The sequence below is a fragment of the Symsagittifera roscoffensis genome, chromosome 4 (genome assembly GCF_963678635.1).
Source record: "Symsagittifera roscoffensis chromosome 4, txSymRosc1.1, whole genome shotgun sequence".
NCBI classification, from domain to species: Eukaryota; Metazoa; Xenacoelomorpha; order Acoela; family Convolutidae; genus Symsagittifera; species Symsagittifera roscoffensis.
The window spans coordinates 64,230,931-64,252,688 of NC_087065.1; the positions used below are offsets into that span (position 1 = coordinate 64,230,931).

The following is a 21,758-nucleotide window of genomic DNA, read 5'->3' on the forward strand; positions in this document are numbered from 1 at the left end:
TTCATCTTGATTTGATCGGACGATGTTATGATCGTAATATTCAATTGAGTAGTCGTTAGCGCGGGTGCAGTGAATGTTTTAAGTAATTTTGTATATCCTACGTATGTAAATTGTCGGGGGGTAAGTGCTGTGGTTAATCTGAATAATTCGTCTTTATTTCTTTCAATATCGGTAGTGGTGTTATAGAGTGGTAGCGTAAGGGGGTTAGTGAAATTATAATAAGCTGTCCAATGAAGTGTGGGTATTAATACACGTTCATCTACAAAGTGACGTGGTTCAGGGTAAGGGTCGGATTGATTTAGGGTATATTGGGGAAATAAAGGTAGGGTTATTTGGAGAAAATTCGTCGTATGGGTGTGGTCTGGATAAATTCTCGGGCGGTTCCGGGTTTGGATGGGAATGGGTGATTTGGGAATTTACGTTTAAAAATTCTATAAGCACGGTTAGTACTATTGAATGATTCTGTTGTTGGAGTGTTATAAAATTATCTAGTTTTTCGGAAATTTGGACTTTATCTGGGGAGATGTTGGTGGAGCGGTCATTATTGAATGAGGAGTAGGTTGGGGTTACTTGAGAAGGAGTGTAGGGGTATGCATGTTGGCTATGGGATTGTATAGGTTGGAAAGGGGGTTTTGAGAAGGTTGTTGAGCTGGTCGGGGTATGTGTAGAAGGGGATGGCTCTGAATCGGCGAATTTGTCGGGGGTTTCAATATCAGAATTATTGAATTGTGAAATTGTTGTATAAATTGTCATATCTGAGTTAGTGTCAGAATTAATGCCTGATGATGTGTTAGCTTGTGGCGAATCAATTGGCGGAAAAGCAAAAAGTGGGATAATAGGGAGTGGATTTTGGAGGTTGGCTGGGTGGGAGTTTAATCGGTGGAGTGATCCAATTTGTCTGCTCATCGTTGGCTAAAAAAATGATTATTTTGAGACTGAAAAGTGGTGGTATGGGGCTGTTCAATGATTTGTTCGTATGTGTCGTCAATTGGCGGGTGTCGTGTCACTATATGTTGGATGGGGCTTTGTATGTGGCTGGGTCTTACGTTTTGGGGGTTTGTGATTGCTAAGTTTCGAAAATTTCGTGAGACTAAAGATAATGGATGATTATTTGGCAAATGGGGTTTGAATCATCGTATGTGTTGGGATTTGTTGAAAGTTTTGTATTGTATTCTTTAATTTGTGCATCTAGGGGGATTTTGTTTATTGATGTCGAAAATATTCCGAAAAATCCTGCAAATAATATGCGTGCTACGCTGGCTTGTCGGTTTACTTGTGTATGTATTGCGCATGTGTTATAGATTCCTTTTAATATTGAGAAAAAACATTGCGTATAAGATAGTCAATCTTTCTAAGACGTATTATGGCCATCCTAGAAAGGCTAAAACTTCGCTTTTGAGGTTTACAAAGCTAAAAATATTGATTGGTGATATATCTTGTGGTCGATATTTTTCACCGATTAAATATATGTAATCTTTGATGTCTTTAAAATATCCACTGTTGTCTTGTACGTAAATATCTGAAAATCCTGCTGTTTCTGCAAGTTTTCTTAAATTTTGGTCTATTGATTGTCGTTGTATAGTGACCATTTGTGTGAGTAATTCTTGAAATTGTTGTGTTCTAATGTGATGTTGTATATCGAATTTAGAATAAATACCTATCGATTGTAAATCGTTATTTGGATTACGGGCTATAGCTCGAATGCTTTCAGGTGAAAACTTTTTTAATGGTGGCATTAATGTCGGGTATGGTGTTTGTAGATAGTATTTATCTTCATCGGGATTTAATTTTACAACGTTGTGGCTATTTTCTGATCCACATGGTACTGCTGTGTTGCAAAAATATGTTTGTCTTAAGAGTGTATCAACAAAATATACTTTATTTTTGTAGAATATGGGGATTCTTTTGTAGCATTTTTTATCTTCAAAAACGTATAAGGGTGATACTTTTTTGGTACAAGTGTAATACCATAAAATATTTCCTTCATAATCAATAAAAATTGATCTATTTCCGGATAACAAATATCCTGCATATGGTATGTTGAGAACTGCTAGTGCTAGTGACTGTAGATTTTGTGTTCTTTCAAGTTCACATAATTGGTGTAGTGTTTCTAATTCTGAGAGTGACATTTCTTGAAAAATTCTGCTTATTGTGTAATCTAGTTTCATGTCTAAATGTATATCATAGTAATTTGCGTCAAATTATGTGCGGTTCATGAGTGATAGTTCTTGTAATCGTGTACTATCGGCGTCTTGTGGTTTTAATTTTCCACCTATTCTTCCTTTATTTTTCTGAAATTTTACTGAAACATAAGGGTTTCCGTCGGTAAGTGAATGAGATGTGGCCATGGGGTCTACAATTAGATGTCCTGTATTCATGTCGAAACCGTGTTCGTATTCAACAAGGATTTTTGAGTAATGTGTTTTGTAAGTTGGTTTTTTTATATTTACATGCTAGTTCTGTTTCCGGGTATGTTTGAAATCGTGTTGGTTTATTCTCTATATTGTGGAGGTTTCTAACTTTGGCGTTACTGTGTCTGATTTGATCAGGATTGACTTCTTCAAATGGGGTTGATTCAATAAAATGTTTTTGGTGAAATTTAATCATTCTAGCGTGTATTTTTGCGACTTGAAAAACTGTGCATGTTTCTTCACGAAACCATACAATGGTTGCTTGTGTGCGTGTTGTAGGATCGCAATATCCTTGGTCATTTTTGCAAGGAAGTCGAATGCCTTGGAAAAGAATTGTGTCGTCTTTTAAATCTCGTGTTAGTTGTACTTTTTCAAGTTGTATATTCCAATCAAAAACATTATTTCTTGTTATCTTTTTTTTGTATCTGCTTTGCAATTTGAGGGATCATTGATACCTATATGTGGTATCCAGTGTTTATCATTTAGATGGTATGTCAATCTTCCGGATGTTCCATGAAAGGGAAAATTTCTGTCTAGTCTAATGTGACCTTGGTGTTTTTCAAGTTCTGCTTGATGTGCTAAGTCTGGGAAAACTTGAAATATTACTAGTTTTCTATTCATTCCGTCGTTTTGTGTTAAATTTAGTCGTCTAAGTTCATTCTTACAGTCTTGAGGGTTAAGATGTAGTAATATTTCTATTTTACTTTGATAGAAAGATTCGTGGTCTAGTCGGTTTTTATTTCCGTTTGAGACCTGTGAGCAATGTACTTTCTTTTAGGAAAATGTTGCTGTAAATTTGTATCCTGTTAAAGTTGTTGATCGGGCTTTTGAGTATAGTGTGGCTACTATATTTGTAGTTTCTATTCCTTGTGTTTCGGATTCGCATTGTGTGACTTGATTTATAGCGTATTTGTGTAGTGTTTTTTGTTCGTTTTCTTCACAATCATAGTGTGTTACTAACAAATCCTGAGGTCCTGTACGAGGGGATTGATTTGTATGTTGTTCGGAAAAAATTAGAAAAAGAATGGGTTGAAACGTAAATATCTTTAAAATATACATGTGTATGATAATCCGGAGTATGGGTTATAAAATGTGATATATCCAATTGTGTTTTTGGTGTATCTATCGTGTTTATATATTACTTCAGTTGTTATAAATTTTACTATGTTCGGTTCACCTTGTGTATATGAGTGTGTTGTCCAATATGGTGGTCTTTCTGTGGTATCTGGGGGATTAAAAAAGGGTTTTCTCGAATTTTTTGTGATGTGGGGGTTGAACCTAGGTAGTCTGAGGGTATATTTGAGATGCTATGTTATGAAAGAAGTTTGGGAGTTTCTGGTAGTGTACTGCTTCAATTTCTAAGGTAGTTGGTGTTGGTGATTGGGGTATATCAAAATGAACTCCGGGGGTTTGAAAATTTCTATTTCTTCGCGGGTGTATAATTTGTCTATTTATCTTAAATGTACTTTGATTTTGACTAACGTGTCTGACTCGATTGAGGTCTTGTTGCAAGGTGGGGTATAAGTCATATGTTGGTTCACTTAAAGATGCTTGTCGGTGAACTGGTTCTAGTGGTTCTGATAGGCGTGCATGTCGCTCTTCAAAAGTGTATGCGTTGTCTTGAAAAGAAATAAGTGTTGATGTTTGGGGTTGTTTGTAGTTGTAGGTGTTATTGGACTTTCTTGGGATGTGGTTGGTGGGGGCTGGTTTGGTGGTGGTTGATTAGCAATTTTGGAAAGTTATCTGAATTTTACTTGTTACCGGAAATTTTGTGTTTATTATAATATTCTTCAATAAAAAGTATCAAGAGAATAGTTGCTAGGCAAAGGTGACTATTGCCTTTTTTATAGATTTGCACATTGTCATGATGAGGGAGATTAAAAAAGTGAGGAAAATTATGAATAAAAGAAAAATATCTGTTCGACTGAAAATAGATAGATTATATGTATTCGTACCTGTAGATGTGGTCAAGGATTTGGGAGAGTTGGAGATATATTTCAAATAGGGAATAGAAAATTTAAAAAATTAGAAATTATTAGTAGAAATTCAAAAGTTTCAATGAAAAAGTATATCAAAAATTTAAATAGATTGAGAAATTTTATGAAGGGTTTTAGAAATTTTTGTTTTATGTGGTCAACTGTTATGAAAAGGAGCATTTAAGAAATGATTCGTTTGTCGAATATTTTTTAAAGTTTTGAGGCGAAATGCAAGTGTGGTCGAATTTTTATTGGTTTTTTGACAAGTGGGTTGAGTTTCGTGAAAATTTGTTGAGGGCTATTTTTATTGGTGTTTGGCAGGTCTTCATAGTATTGTTTTCATCTGGTGAATAAATGGGGGTATCTTTGAAATATTTGTACTTTAGGCCAAATGATCATGGGTCGTTTTGTCTTTAGGCTAATTTGCCATTTTTGGTTGGGGGGTTTTTGAGGTCTGAATTGGGAAAATATTGTTGATTTTTGCATAATCTGATAAGGGAGGGTTATAATATGTAAGTAGTGTTTATTTTAGTTGTCAAGTTTTAGCAAATTGCTTGTTTTTGACCTGGAGGTTGTAAAGTTATAGTTATTGATATGCCTGGAGATTAATTTCTATCGGCTAAATAGGTTTGTGTTAGAGATATAAAGGTAACAATTTAAACATTTTATCTTAGCTGAGTTTGAACTAGAATTGATCGAGGTTATTTTCAGCATGTTTTTATAGAAATGTTAAGGTTTAAAGTGATTAAAAAGAATGATTGCGGTAATCTAAATTAAAGTTGTTTCTGAAATTCAACTTTCTTTAATTTTTTAGATTTTGAGATGAATGTTCTATATTTTTTTCGTGTTTGGCTTCTAAGACGTGATATTTCTCTAAGTTCGGATTTTTGTTGTTGATTTTTTAATAATTTTTTTTCTGTTAGTTTTCTATTTTTCTTTCTTTTTGAGGTATTTTTGGTTCTGGTGTGTTTGACCTGTGAGGGTCTAAATTTTCATGTGGAATTGTTTTGTATTTTTTGTGGTATTAACGTTTTGATTTTGCTCTATTTGTGGGTTATTTTGAACGATGGGTAAACCTGTGAAAGAATATAATTGAGTTAATTCGCGGAGTGTGTATTTTTTTGGGTAATAAGGTAGTAAGTTGCTATGGTATTGAATGATTTCTTTTTATTTAAATCAGTAAGTTTGTATGTTACTTCAGTTGGTTTATCAATTATTTGATAAGTTCCTTTTCGAAGTGGTTGTAATTTTTTGGAGATTCCTTTTCGTGTAGTAAAATTAGATAAAAACAAATGTTCAAATTTTTAAGTCTGTGGCTGGCATGAAACGTGAAATAATTTGATTATTTGTATTTTGCCTTTGTAACAATTTGTTTGTTACTTTTTGGTAGATTTTATTGTGTTTTTTATCTCTTTTTAAAATCCATTCGGTATGTGTACCGTGAGCTAATTTCGAAATTTGTGGATGATGAAAGTGGTCTTCATCATGTGTATGTAAGGGTAGGTTATAACAAACTGAATCTTTGTTTGGTTGACAATAACCTTAAGCATTTTTATGAGCATTTGCTGTGAACATAATTGGTTTTCGTGGCTTTTGATTGAAAACCATTTCGTATGGTGACATTCCTAAAGTTGTTGTGATTTGTGAATTATAGGGAATAATTTTACATCTGTTGACCATTCAGCATATCGTGTATCATTTCCATTGATGATGCATCTGAGATACTCTTGTAGTGCACGGTTCATACCTTCGACTAATCCATTTGTCCAAGGTGCATGAGATGTACGTGGTTTATGTTTGATATTATATAGGTGGCATAATGTGATGATTTCATTGTTAATGAATTCTGTGCGTTATCTGTGACTAGTATTTCTGGTAGTCCGAATTTAGCTATCCAATGTTCGTAAAGTGTTGTGTATGCGTAGTAAGCATTACAATGTGGTACTGGGTTGAGTGCTACGTAGTGTATTAATGCATCAACAATTACCATAATATAAGAATTTCCTTCGGAGGATGGTGAAATTGGTCCTTTTGTGTCGAATGAAATTCTATGATTAAAATATAGACTTTGTCCTTTGAAATCTTGTTTTGTTGCTATTTGTTTTTGATTTGGATAAGGTTTATTTAATTGACATATTATGCAATCGTTGCAAAATACTTTAATCCAAATTGGTGCATTTGGGAAATAAAAATTTTGTGTAAAACTTGAATTTGTCTTTTCTAATCCTGAGTGTCCTTTTATATGTTGCGAATGAGATATGTCAAATGCTATTAGCATCATGCTGAGGGGAAGACAGGGTACTTTGAAATCGGGTGTCTGATATTCTAAGAGGTCTGTGATTTCATTAATAGTTGTATTATTATACTTTCTAAAGTATCGGAGGAGTGTTGTATTTCCTTATATTGTTGTATCAGCTTTTGTTGGTTTTGTTTTATACTATTGCCATGATTTGAGTTGGCGAATTACGGGATCAAGGTTTTGATATTTCTGTCATAGTTTTAACGTAATTTTTTCTGTTGGTGGTAGAAAAATATTTTCAACTTCTATTTTTGATAATGGAATGGTGTCAAGTGGATCATGAAGATCAAAAACTTGATTTTTTGTGTATTTCGAATCATTTATTGGTGGTCCTGATAAATTTATTTTATCAGTTAAATTTTTTTTTCTATTAGTGGAAAGGTGTTTTTTTTGTGTGGTTGTTGTTTGCTTGTTTTTTGTTGAGTATTATTTTTCATCCATTGTGAATAAGGAATGGGTTTGAATGTGGGTGTTCCTAATAGATCTACTTCATAGTGGTTATTTTGACAATCTAAATAGAATGGAAAATGTTGTAAGTTATTTATTTGTGACTGATCGATATCAGTTTTTACTGCGTATTTGCAGTCTAATCTTGGTGATGTTTCATTTTTTGCAAGATAGAATTTAATATTTTGTGGTATTTCAATTGTAGTTTTTCGTGTAAGCAGTTCAGGTGATGTATTTCTACTTAATGTATCTGGTAGTACAAAGTTTTTTCCTGCTGACCAAGTTATATGTAAGTTTGGAAATTTCATTAAAATTAATTGAAATCTATAAACTCTATGGTTTGGATTTGATTTCTGTGTAAAGAGAAATATTATGGGTTTATGATCTGTAAATAAAACTGTTGGATGTTTTGATCCAAGTATTAGAAATTCATATTCGGTAAGTGTGTATATTATAGCCGTGCATTCTCTCATGAGAGTAGAGAGTCGTAGTTCAGCTTGTGTAAATAAGCGAGAATTTGCTGATATAAGATTCATTTTGTTTGTTCCACTGTGTGATTGTAGTAATGCTGCGCCGATGCCAAAGTTTGAAGCATCGCACATTACATAAAATGGTTGATTCGGATCAGGGATTGTATTTGATGTTTGTTCTGTTAACAATTTTTTTATTTCTTCGAATCTTGTTTGATGTTCGGTGGTCCATTCGAAGTTATTTTGTTGTCTGAGGATGTTATAGAAAGGTCTTAGGTATGATTGCATTTTTAATACATATTTACTTGAGAAATTTAACATTCCAAGGAATTCTTGGATTTTTTTTTATTTGTGGGTGGTTGAAGTTTCTGAATCGCGTGTATTTGTGATTTCAATGGAGTTATAGTGTTATTTTCGATAATGTAGCCAAGAATTTTTAGGCGTGTTAGGAAAAAATGTGATTTGTCTGGGGCTGCTTTTGAGTATTTGCTGATATTGTTCTAAAATTAGAAGCATTTCGTCTTTCGTTTATGATTGCATGAAAACATCATCTAAGTATGTGATTGCATGTTTTTTGAGTATAAGTGGTAATAAAAATTTTACTCATGAAAGCTGAAAAAGCTGCTGGTCCTATGAAAATTCCGTAGAATATTCTATTGAATTCGTATTGTTGATTTCCAATAACGAATTGTGTTAATCGTCGTGACTGTTCATCTAGTGGCATTTGATTGTATGCACTAGTCATATCTGCGGCTGTGAAGTATTTACCACTTATTTTGGTTAGAATTACTTGAATAGGTTCAATGGGCATATTACATTTATTTTCGTCAATTAGTGAAATGAGATATCTATACGTCGAGAACTATTTTTTAGTGATTCTCCTTTAGCTAAGATGATAACTGGGTTGATAAAGGTGTTACCTTTTGGTTGTTTTTCTTTGTTTACTGGTGATATAATTTCATATTGTTCTGAAATGTCAAAAAGTCTGTTTACTTTATCTTGTAACTGTATGGGTACTTTACTTGCTCGTTGTTTTTTGAAAACTGCGTCAGGTTTTAAAGGTAAAATTAGTGGTGAACTAAATTTTCCAACATCGAATTTGGATGTTGCATAAACTGTTGGAAATTTTAATAACAGTTTGGCCAGTTTGTCGAAATCTTTTTGTGTTATTTGGGAATGTTCGAAATTAAACATTGTTAGAAACTTTTGTTGTTCTTCCGTATAATGTGATATTTTAAACGTTGGTGTTTCTTTTTTCATTGCTTATAGGGTTGTTATTGATAATTCTTCATCAAGAATTGTGGATTGACATATGTCTAGTAATTGTAATAAATTATTGACTCGATATGCTACTTCATTTGTGGGTGAACTTGTAGCATTTGTTTCACAGTATCCTAAGAGTCCTAAGGGTAGTGTTATCTGGTATGGTGAATTATTATATACGTGTAAAGAAATAATATCTGAGTTTGAATGTTACATGTATTTTATGGATGATATTGTGATTCGGAAAAATTTATGGATTGGTTTAAATTCAAGGTCTGACATAAAGAAAGGTTGTTTGTTTTGGTTCTTAACGTACTGGTGGACTTGTTTGATTGAAAAATTATAGACATTTCCTGATAGTGTTTAATCTTTGAAAGAATGTTAATTATGTGTTTTTTTTGTCCTGGTGTATTTTTCTTTTATATGAAGTTTGCTATTAAAAATTTTTATTGTGGGAATATACTCAGTGATAAACGGTATGCAAATGATATTGTGTTTTATGTCTGTAAAGTGAAATGTTTGTTTAAATGGTTTACTTAGTATTTTATTCTGTTCCATTGTTCTAGTGGGAACAAGGAAAAATTGGATTTTTCCGTAATTTACTAATGTTGATCCTTGTGCTGTTGCTAATTTACTGGCAATTTTTATAGGTGACAGGATTGGGTGTAATGATTTGATTTCATTCCAAGAAGGAATGTTAATAATATTTGATTCTGCTCCTGAATCAATTAAAAAATCTATTTCAAGATCGGGTGGTTGAAATTCTTTACTTTTTGGGCTTTCTAAGAGAAATGGTATTGTCCAAATCTTTTCTCTTGGCTGTTTTTTTTTGTATATTTTGGTAAATGTTACTTGTATTTGAGCTGTATTCATTTCGTTTACATTCTGTTCAATTGATACATCGTTTCTTATGGGTCTAGTATAGTAGTCTTGAAGGAGTTCCGATTGATTTTCGTAAATGTGTGAACTAAAAGGTTGTTCATATATGATGGGTTCATAGTCGTTTTCGACTGTGATCATATCAACTGGAATAGTGTTATATTTGTCATTTTCGCTGTCTGTTGATTCACAATTTTTGTGGTTTAATTGTAGTTCTGTACTTTCTGTGTTGTCAATACCAGGGGAATCAGAAACTGTTTCTTCAGATTAGGTTATGACAAAATTGTGTTTGTCCTCTGTCGTCAATGAGTGAAATGATGATAAGTGAGAAAACCGACTCTTCGTCTGGAATTTCTTCACTTGGGCTTATACTCATTTTTTCGTTTTATGACTGTCAGTGCGTGATGTTCAATGTGTCTGATTGGTTGGTTCCAACTGTATAAACGTACTGGTTTATTTTTATATATCTTTTTTATTCTTCTTTTTCCTTGTTTTGATGAATGTGATGTAGCTTCTGAATCGGAAAAATATAATTGATCATGAACTGGGTAATTTTTATTTACTGTGTCTTTTAGTTTGTAGAGTGCGTCTAAATCGCTGACTTCTGATTCGGAGACTGCGTTTCTATGCTTTGAAAATCTTTCTCGTGTAATTTGTCTTTGCTTGCTTAAAATTTTTCATTTTATTGTTTGACGTTTTGTGCGAATATATCCGATTGTTTGCTTATGCGGTGTAATCACAAGATCGTATGCTTCGTTATTTATTTCACAATTGTGTAGTACAATTGTTTGTTTATTTCCTAAATTGTTCAGTGACATAAGGTTTAGGATGAGGGGTGCAAGGTTGTTATTAGTAATTTTTAAATCCTACACTGTTGTTCCTTACAATTTTTTGGTTAGCCTAACTTGGGTCCTTTATGTAGGGTTGGAGAGGAAAGTATATATCGATTCCGAAGAATGATTTTTACTTCCTCGTGGCTTAAGGTGTTAACTTACTGAATCTTACTTAGGGGTAGTGATTGTGTTCAAGGGTTGGAGAATAGTAATCGATCCACGAGGTTCAGGTATAATTAGAACACAAGTAGTTCGTTAGATAATATTTTAATACTTACTAAGATTTAAGATTTAGCCTGGGTCAGGTAAGAGGGGGGATTAAGTGAAGGATGAAATAACCGAAGTTCTTCACTGTTTAGCTTAATTTGAATGGTTAATGTGATTGAAAAATTTTCCATTAGTCCTGGGTCTTTGAAAGGGTTGGGTAGTGAATCGACGTTTGAGTTCGTTAGACATTTTATTATTTGCGCGGGGGAGAACAAAATTGTTCTATTTGATCCAAGGATAGGCCTTGATGATCAGATGATAAAATTTTATGGTATAAAAGGGATTTCATTTAATTATTTAATGGAGATCTGTTGTTTCGGTAACGTTGGTTTCTGTTATTTGAGTAACTTCTATTTCTGCTATTCGAGTAGTTTCTATTTCTATTGTATGATGAATTACGTGATCTATCGTTTGAACAGTGTCTATTTCTAGAATTCGAATGGGAACTGGTATCAAAAATTTCTCTTCTGTTTGAATTTGATCGTGAATAGTTGTTTCTATACTGGTTATTTTGGCTATTTGGTCAACTGTATCTGTTTTGTGAGAATTTTCGTAAATTTCTTTGTTCTGGTGATCTACCGCTATAATTAGAGTTATAGGGTGATTAGTTTCTTGAGTAATTTGAATTATTTGGGAGTGGTTTACCAGAGCTGTTATTACTATGTATATTTTTGTTTGGTAAATTTTGATCTTTTTTCATGTATTGATAGAATGATTTGTTTGGTTCTTTGTACTTTTGCGGTTTATTTTGATTATCCTGTTGTTTTTGTCTAAATTCGGCAATGCTGCGTCCGTATCTTTGACAATAATTACACCATTTCTTGAAAGATGGTTTACCTTTGAAATTTAGATTTTTCTCATATATGTTCAAAATTTCAGTGATTTTTTCGGTTAGGTTTACATCTGAATTGTTTATGTTGTTTATTTGTGTGGTATTTGTTTCGATTCTATTCACTTATAGTAGTTTAAGATTTTCTGTTTCTTCAAGTTTCATTGTGATTTCTGCTTGTTCTAATATATCAACTATTTTTCTAAAATCTAAATCTGGTTCTCGAATTGATGAGGGGTGTGATGCTCTCTTTTTTATAGCTATTTTTTTTAATTGAGGTGTTCTGTCATTTTCGTGTTTTTTAATAATCATGAGTGTTTAGTGAATATGCTTTTCGAACTAGTGTTTCAATTCTAACTGCCAATTTTATAATTGTTTCATTTGGTAGTCTACGAATTTCGTTGCATAAAACTCTTTGGTGTTGTTTATTTCTTTCAGAATCAAACATTTTAAAAATTTCTTGTTTAAATCTTTTCCAATCTGATTTTATGTCTATTGGTAAAACTGAAAACCATTTCTGAGCTGCGCCATCAAGTGTTGTTTGGATTAACGCTGTGCGTCTGTGTATCCAATTTTGATGGAGTGGTGTATTTATTGGTTCAGGTCTGATATTTAAAATTAAATTTGCTGTGACTGCGTTCAAATAGTCTTCTACAGAATATTCAGGGTCTGTGCCTGTGAATACCATCAGTGGTTTATTTGATATTATTGACGATCCACCCATGAGGTATGGATTCGTAGTCATCTGTAGTGATTCTGCGGCATTTGGTATTTGTGAAAAATTTCTCAGTTGATTTTTTGTTATTTCATGTTGTTGTAAATAATATGGTAGTGGTATTTCGTTTTGCATTTGTGTTGGTTGATAATAATCAGTATTTGCTGGATTTTGTGAATAAAAATTATTATTTTGAGGTTCTTAATTTGGTCTAGGTTGTCGCATATGTTGTTCTCGTGTATATGGTTCAAAAATATCTGGTTGATGTATGTGATAAGACTGAAGTCTTTGGTTTTGAGAATTTTGTTGATGGTATTGCTCGTTAAAATTGTCATCATCTGATGAATGATAATTAGGTGTATAGTAAGGTGTTTTTTGTTTGTATTGGTATGGTTTTTTATTATTTTAATTTTGTTGAAAAAATGGGTAATTTTCAGTTGGGTCTGTTGGATTTCGTGGGTTATCTTTAAAATTTACGAAATTTGTTGTTTGTTGTTGGAAATTTGGTCGTTGTGAAAATGAACGATTATGCGGGTTTGTACGAGGAGGTTTAGATGTTTGTGATCTATTTACGTAGTTATAATTGTGTTCTGCAAAATTATTTCTGGTGAATGTTCTTTGTTTTTGTGATGGTTTCGTCATTGGTCTAAATGTTTGGTAATCCATATGTGAGTATTTTGGAGCAACCGAGGGTTTAACCATAGATTGCAATGTTACTTGAGGTAATGTTGAAGTCTTTGGTTTTGGCGTTGTAAGATTTGGATGTATTGGTGAAACACTTTGCTGTGTAGTTGTTACAATTGTTTCAACTATTTCTTCATTTATAAAATGTGATGGTGTTTGAATATCTTGTTGTATAAGATTTTTAGTTCCATTTAAGTTTTCTTGTTGTATTAAAGTTGAATTTAAACTATTATTTTGTCTTCTATCAGGTAAAAATGAGTTATAATTTAAAGGTGTTGCATCTGTTGTGAGTGGAATGATTTTTACATAGTGTTTGTGAATAGTTATTGTACTGATTGCTTGACTTGAGATGTCTACTGGAATATTCAGAAATAATGTATGAGACCAGTCAGGGTCCCAAACGTAATCTGGTGTTCGGCAATGACAGTGTCGTCATTTGTACTCTGGGGTCTAAATTTTTTCTTGCTTGTGCAATTAAATCTATATTGTGGTTAAAATAGTCTATTATAAACCATGCTAAGATTTTTTGTAAATCGTGTTTAACATTTGGTGAAATGTCGTTATTTGAAAAATTTTCAGGGATTGTGTTTAAAAAAGCTGAGAATGCGGCAATTTCGTTTCTGACATTTTTGTGTCTTGATGTTTGAACAGGTGATGTGCTTTCGGTCTCTGTTTTTTCTAGTATAGATAAATAGTTATATATTATTGCAAAAACATCGTTAGTGACAATTGATTTTGCTCTCTGTGAATTTTGATGTTGAATGTTTTTAATGTATTCTGTGAATACTTTTGAAAATTCTATATCGACATCATCTGTTTGGATAACATATTTGCCATGAAAATTACTTGTTGTACTGAGTTCGATGGTGTAAATTCCATATCGCTGTGTTAAGTTACATATCCCTTTTATGTAATGATCGACAATTTGTCTTTTTATTTTTATTTCTGGGAATTTTGCTTTACATGGGCTAATTCCTTGTTCAAATATGTTTGCGATTAGGTTATGACAAAATTGTGTTTGTCCTCTGTCGTCAGTGAGTGAAATGATGATAAGTGAGAAAACCGACTCTTCGTCTGGAATTTCTTCACTTGGACTTATACTCATTTTTTCGTTTTATGACTGCCAGTGCGTGATGTTCAATGTGTCTGATTGGTTGGTTCCAACTGTATAAACGTACTGGTTTATTTTTATATATCTTTTTTATTCTTCTTTTTCCTTGTTTTGATGAATGTGATGTAGCTTCTGAATCGGAAAAATATAATTGATCATGAACTGGGTAATTTTTATTTACTGTGTCTTTTAGTTTGTAGAGTGCGTCTAAATCGCTGACTTCTGATTCGGAGACTGCGTTTCTATGCTTTGAAAATCTTTCTCGTGTAATTTGTCTTTGCTTGCTTAAAATTTTTCATTTTATTGTTTGACGTTTTGTGCGAATATATCCGATTGTTTGCTTATGCGGTGTAATCACAAGATCGTATGCTTCGTTATTTATTTCACAATTGTGTAGTACAATTGTTTGTTTATTTCCTAAATTGTTCAGTGACATAAGTTTTAGGATGAGGGGTGCAAGGTTGTTATTAGTAATTTTTAAATCCTACACTGTTGTTCCTTACAATTTTTTGGTTAGCCTAACTTGGGTCCTTTATGTAGGGTTGGAGAGGAAAGTATATATCGATTCCGAAGAATGATTTTTACTTCCTCGTGGCTTAAGGTGTTAACTTACTGAATCTTACTTAGGGGTAGTGATTGTGTTCAAGGGTTGGAGAATAGTAATCGATCCACGAGGTTCAGGTATAATTAGAACACAAGTAGTTCGTTAGATAATATTTTAATACTTACTAAGATTTAAGATTTAGCCTGGGTCAGGTAAGAGGGGGGGATTAAGTGAAGGATGAAATAACCGAAGTTCTTCACTGTTTAGCTTAATTTGAATGGTTAATGTGATTGAAAAATTTTCCATTAGTCCTGGGTCTTTGAAAGGGTTGGGTAGTGAATCGACGTTTGAGTTCGTTAGACATTTTATTATTTGCGTGGGGGAGAACAAAATTGTTCTATTTGATCCAAGGATAGGCCTTGATGATCAGATGATAAATTTTTATGGTATAAAAGGGGTTTCATTTAATTATTTAATGGAGATCTGTTGTTTCGGTAACGTTGGTTTCTGTTATTTGAGTAACTTCTATTTCTGCTATTCGAGTAGTTTCTATTTCTATTGTATGATGAATTACGTGATCTATCGTTTGAACAGTGTCTATTTCTAGAATTCGAATGAGAACTGGTATCAAAAATTTCTCTTCTGTTTGAATTTGATCGTGAATAGTTGTTTCTATACTGGTTATTTTGGCTATTTGGTCAACTGTATCTGTTTTGTGAGAATTTTCGTGAATTTCTTTGTTCTGGTGATCTACCGCTATAATTAGAGTTATAGGGTGATTGGTTTCTTGAGTAATTTGAATTATTTGGGAGTGGTTTACCAGAGCTGTTATTACTATGTATATTTTTGTTTGGTAAATTTTGATCTTTTTTCATGTATTGATAGAATGATTTGTTTGGTTCTTTGTACTTTTGCGGTTTATTTTGATTATCCTGTTGTTTTTGTCTAAATTCGGCAATGCTGCGTCCGTATCTTTGACAATAATTACACCATTTCTTGAAAGATGGTTTACCTTTGAAATTTAGATTTTTCTCATATATGTTCAAAATTTCAGTGATTTTTTCGGTTAGGTTTACATCTGAATTGTTTATGTTGTTTATTTGTGTGGTATTTGTTTCGATTCTATTCACTTATAGTAGTTTAAGATTTTCTGTTTCTTCAAGTTTCATTGTGATTTCTGCTTGTTCTAATATATCAACTATTTTTCTAAAATCTAAATCTGGTTCTCGAATTGATGAGGGGTGTGATGCTCTCTTTTTTATAGCTATTTTTTTTAATTGAGGTGTTCTGTCATTTTCGTGTTTTTTAATAATCATGAGTGTTTAGTGAATATGCTTTTCGAACTAGTGTTTCAATTCTAACTGCCAATTTTATAATTGTTTCATTTGGTAGTCTACGAATTTCGTTGCATAAAACTCTTTGGTGTTGTTTATTTCTTTCAGAATCAAACATTTTAAAAATTTCTTGTTTAAATCTTTTCCAATCTGATTTTATGTCTATTGGTAAAACTGAAAACCATTTCTGAGCTGCGCCATCAAGTGTTGTTTGGATTAACGCTGTGCGTCTGTGTATCCAATTTTGATGGAGTGGTGTATTTATTGGTTCAGGTCTGATATTTAAAATTAAATTTGCTGTGACTGCGTTCAAATAGTCTTCTACAGAATATTCAGGGTCTGTGCCTGTGAATACCATCAGTGGTTTATTTGATATTATTGACGATCCACCCATGAGGTATGGATTCGTAGTCATCTGTAGTGATTCTGCGGCATTTGGTATTTGTGAAAAATTTCTCAGTTGATTTTTTGTTATTTCATGTTGTTGTAAATAATATGGTAGTGGTATTTCGTTTTGCATTTGTGTTGGTTGATAATAATCAGTATTTGCTGGATTTTGTGAATAAAAATTATTATTTTGAGGTTCTTAATTTGGTCTAGGTTGTCGCATATGTTGTTCTCGTGTATATGGTTCAAAAATATCTGGTTGATGTATGTGATAAGACTGAAGTCTTTGGTTTTGAGAATTTTGTTGATGGTATTGCTCGTTAAAATTGTCATCATCTGATGAATGATAATTAGGTGTATAGTAAGGTGTTTTTTGTTTGTATTGGTATGGTTTTTTATTATTTTAATTTTGTTGAAAAAATGGGTAATTTTCAGTTGGGTCTGTTGGATTTCGTGGGTTATCTTTAAAATTTACGAAATTTGTTGTTTGTTGTTGGAAATTTGGTCGTTGTGAAAATGAACGATTATGCGGGTTTGTACGAGGAGGTTTAGATGTTTGTGATCTATTTACGTAGTTATAATTGCGTTCTGCAAAATTATTTCTGGTGAATGTTCTTTGTTTTTGTGATGGTTTCGTCATTGGTCTAAATGTTTGGTAATCCATATGTGAGTATTTTGGAGCAACCGAGGGTTTAACCATAGATTGCAATGTTACTTGAGGTAATGTTGAAGTCTTTGGTTTTGGCGTTGTAAGATTTGGATGTATTGGTGAAACACTTTGCTGTGTAGTTGTTACAATTGTTTCAACTATTTCTTCATTTATAAAATGTGATGGTGTTTGAATATCTTGTTGTGTAAGATTTTTAGTTCCATTTAAGTTTTCTTGTTGTATTAAAGTTGAATTTAAACTATTATTTTGTCTTCTATCAGGTAAAAATGAATTATAATTTAAAGGTGTTGCATCTGTTGTGAGTGGAATTATTTTTACATAGTGTTTGTGAATAGTTATTGTACTGTTTGCTTGACTTGAGATGTCTACTGGAATATTCAGAAATAATGTATGAGACCAGTCAGGGTCCCAAACGTAATCTGATTGTTCGGCAATGACACTGTCGTCATTTGTACTCTGGGGTCTAAATTTTTTCTTGCTTGTGCAATTAAATCTATATTGTGGTTAAAATAGTCTATTATAAACCATGCTAAGATTTTTTGTCAATCGTGTTTAACATTTGGTGAAATGTCGTTATTTGAAAAATTTTCAGGGATTGTGTTTCAAAAAGCTGAGAATGCGGCAATTTCGTTTCTGACATTTGTGTGTCTTGATGTTTGAACAGGTGATGTGCTTTCGGTCTCTGTTTTTTCTAGTATAGATAAATAGTTATATATTATTGCAAAAACATCGTTAGTGACAATTGATTTTGCTCTCTGTGAATTTTGATGTTGTATGTTTTTAATGTATTCTGTGAATACTTTTGAAAATTCTATATCGACATCATCTGTTTGGATAACATATTTGCCATGAAAATTACTTGTTGTACTGAGTTCGATGGTGTAAATTCCATATCGCTGTGTTAAGTTACATATTCCTTTTATGTAATGATCGACAATTTGTCTTTTTATTTTTATTTCTGGGAATTTTGCTTTACATGGGCTAATTCCTTGTTCAAATATGTTTGCGATTAGGTTATGACAAAATTGTGTTTGTCCTCTGTCGTCAGTGAGTGAAATGATGATAAGTGAGAAAACCGACTCTTCGTCTGGAATTTCTTCACTTGGGCTTATACTCATTTTTTCGTTTTATGACTGTCAGTGCGTGATGTTCAATGTGTCTGATTGGTTGGTTCCAACTGTATAAACGTACTGGTTTATTTTTATATATCTTTTTTATGCTTCTTTTTCCTTGTTTTGATGAATGTGATGTAGCTTCTGAATCGGAAAAATATAATTGATCATGAACTGGGTAATTTTTATTTACTGTGTCTTTTAGTTTGTAGAGTGCGTCTAAATCGCTGACTTCTGATTCGGAGACTGCGTTTCTATGCTTTGAAAATCTTTCTCGTGTAATTTGTCTTTGCTTGCTTAAAATTTTTCATTTTATTGTTTGACGTTTTGTGCGAATATATCCGATTGTTTGCTTATGCGGTGTAATCACAAGATCGTATGCTTCGTTATTTATTTCACAATTGTGTAGTACAATTGTTTGTTTATTTCCTAAATTGTTCAGTGACATAAGGTTTAGGATGAGGGGTGCAAGGTTGTTATTAGTAATTTTTAAATCCTACACTGTTGTTCCTTACAATTTTTTGGTTAGCCTAACTTGGGTCCTTTATGTAGGGTTGGAGAGGAAAGTATATATCGATTCCGAAGAATGATTTTTACTTCCTCGTGGCTTAAGGTGTTAACTTACTGAATCTTACTTAGGGGTAGTGATTGTGTTCAAGGGTTGGAGAATAGTAATCGATCCACGAGGTTCAGGTATAATTAGAACACAAGTAGTTCGTTAGATAATATTTTAATACTTACAAAGATTTAAGATTTAGCCTGGGTCAGGTAAGAGGGGGGATTAAGTGAAGGATGAAATAACCGAAGTTCTTCACTGTTTAGCTTAATTTGAATGGTTAATGTGATTGAAAAATTTTCCATTAGTCCTGGGTCTTTGAAAGGGTTGGGTAGTGAATTGACGTTTGAGTTCGTTAGACATTTTATTATTTGCGTGGGGGAGAACAAAATTGTTCTATTTGATCCAAGGATAGGCCTTGATGATCAGATGATAAATTTTTATGGTATAAAAGGGATTTCATTTAATTATTTAATGGAGATCCAAGGAAAGCCTTGATGATCTGGTTTAAGATTGAATAAATTGAGATGAAAGAAGGATAAAAAATTTAGATAATGTTTTAAAGATAATTCAAATATATTTGATAAAATTTTTTTTAGTGTTTGATGATTTTAGTGGTTGAAGAAATGGTTGCTATTATGTTTAGGTGATGAAGCGGGAGATGCCAGAATGATTTATATAATTACTAACAATTTATGATCATGTCAACTAATTTTATTTTTCTTTCAATAAATATATATTTTTCAGATATCTTTTTCAATTTTACTGCAGATTTAGAGGGAACAATTTGAGATGTTTTTATAAATCGTTATTGTACAATAGTAAATAGGATTTAGCGCCTGTACTAATCATTGAAGATTTTTCTTCAAGGTTTCTATGTTTGCAAAAGAAAATCTAAATTCTTTGCTATTAGAATCCTAAATATAAAAGTTTGGTCTGGCTTTCGCTGTACGACCATGAAACTTAATGGTAAGTTTCTTCGTAGTCGTAGATCGTCTCTTGTCCGAGATCTTCTTCCAATGCCTGGTAGTTCTATTATTGTGCAGAATAGCGGTTCTGAGTCGTAGAGACATTTCAATTAGATTATTATCGTGTAACATTTTTGAAAATGTTTTTGTCTACTTCTAATCTATCTGTTAGTTCTAAGCTAATTTGTTTTTTAAGCTCTTGATCGAGACTTATTGTCACAACAGATGAGTTAGGTTCTAGGTTTAACTCATAGAGTAATTTCGGATAGGGTACACCGTCTGCTCGTCACGCTATCTTATTTTCGGCCGGATAGATTCGTGCAACTTCTTAGTCTAATACCAATCCTAATCTTACTCTTATACTATCTAGTCTCAGGTTGTTTAACTAGTCTCTGCTAGGCTCAATAGATCTAGGGTATACTGGTTTATTGCGGCTGCTGAAGTCTTCTTGGAGAGTCAACTAATTTCTAAGTTAAATTCAAATCTCTCTGGTGCTGAAATTACAAGTAATTTCAGCACTTACAAATAAGTGGTTTGTTAGTTAGATGGATCGTGATTGGTTAATTTTAAATATTTTATAGAGATAAAATATCCACTTTATAACCAAAGAATAAATATAGTTTATATCTGGTTCCATATAGCAGTATAGCAGAATAGTAGAATTTAGTAAATTTCAGTGCATCGCTGTAAAAAAATTATAGAATTCGTATTTTTCACCTGAAATAAAAAAAAGGTTTTGAGGACATAACTAGTTACCTTTCTAACTATGATCTCAAAAAGGTAACAATTGAATGGAATTTAAGCGTTATTCAAATTCAATCGGATTTTGGGGCGTGCAAAGAATATAAAAAAGAAGAGCTCATAAAATTCAGAGAGCGTGCTTAGAGCAAATGAAATTAATTAATTTATGATAATAAAAATTCCATAATGTGTGAACAGGAATGAATGATCGGGAAATCAAAGCAGAGGCTCGCCTTTAAAGTTCTTTTTTTTGTTACAGAAAGATGGCCGAAGGTCGCTTTACAGCTGCAGTATTACTTTGAATACCATCATTTTATTGCACCATTTTGAAAATAAAAAAATGTGTTTGGACAAGTCTCGCTGTTTCACCACCTGGAAAGGATTCTTTCACCAAAATAAACATTTTTATTGGAAACCGTTTTAAAACCGATAAAACTGGCAACGAAGTGTGAGATAAAAGGAAAATTCAGCAGCGGCATATTTTGTAGAAGAATCAATTTCATGGAAAATGTGAAACAATAATGTCTCCGAAACTAAATTTGATGCGAAAGAAAACAGATTTTGCAAAATACTGTTTATTCCAAAAAATGAAACGGCTAGGTTAATTTTTTTCTTTGTGTTTCTCGTGTTCGCTCAACTCTATCCCGGACCATACAATTACAATATCGCAATAAACTAAAGACGCCTGGTGAAAAAACAACAAAAGGGTTTTCCGCTTGAAAGCATCTTTAAAATGAACGTCATTTTTTAATAGATTCAAACCATTCAAAAAGCCGCAAAAGATTTTTCTTTAGGTGAAAAAGCAATAAAATTTCAGTTTTACCAACTTAATTTGCAAACTTATTGAGCCTATTTACGGAAAAAAGATTAATGCTAAGAAAATCATCCACGAAATGAGCAGATGCCTTCTTTTTTGCCTATTTTATAAAAATGACAAGGGTGACAAACAAAGCTGGACATACGTGTTTCGTTTTTGGAACAAAAAAGACTATCGTTCAGCTCTATAGAAGATGAAAAAAATGCTTAACGTTCCATAGAAGAAAAAACTGCACAAAAACGGCAAGGGTAGCTTTTTTGTTTCAATTATGACACCGTATAACTATAGCGCATTCATTCCTGTGCTACAATTCAAACCATGCAATTTAATTTCGCACAAGTTTTTACCTAGTCATGTCACTTGTAAGCAATCTAAGTCCTTTTTTATAACTTAAAATCTTCGCGGTATGAATCTGGATCAAATAATCGAGCGAATCTTTCGAGCG

General features: G+C 32.5%; 2 protein-coding genes across 2 annotated transcripts in view; one reads left to right on the plus strand and one right to left on the minus strand.

Moving 5' to 3' along the window:
* Positions 1–21,141, minus strand: part of LOC134844610 (uncharacterized) — a 35,843-nt gene extending 14,702 nt beyond the window's left edge. The window contains exon 1 of the mRNA XM_063861373.1: positions 20,512–21,141. The gene's annotated coding sequence lies outside the window, so the exon portion shown is untranslated. The remainder of the gene's footprint in view (positions 1–20,511) is intronic.
* Positions 1–21,758, plus strand: part of LOC134844522 (uncharacterized) — a 638,515-nt gene that overhangs the window by 135,366 nt on the left and 481,391 nt on the right. The gene's annotated exons all lie outside the window — the stretch shown is intronic.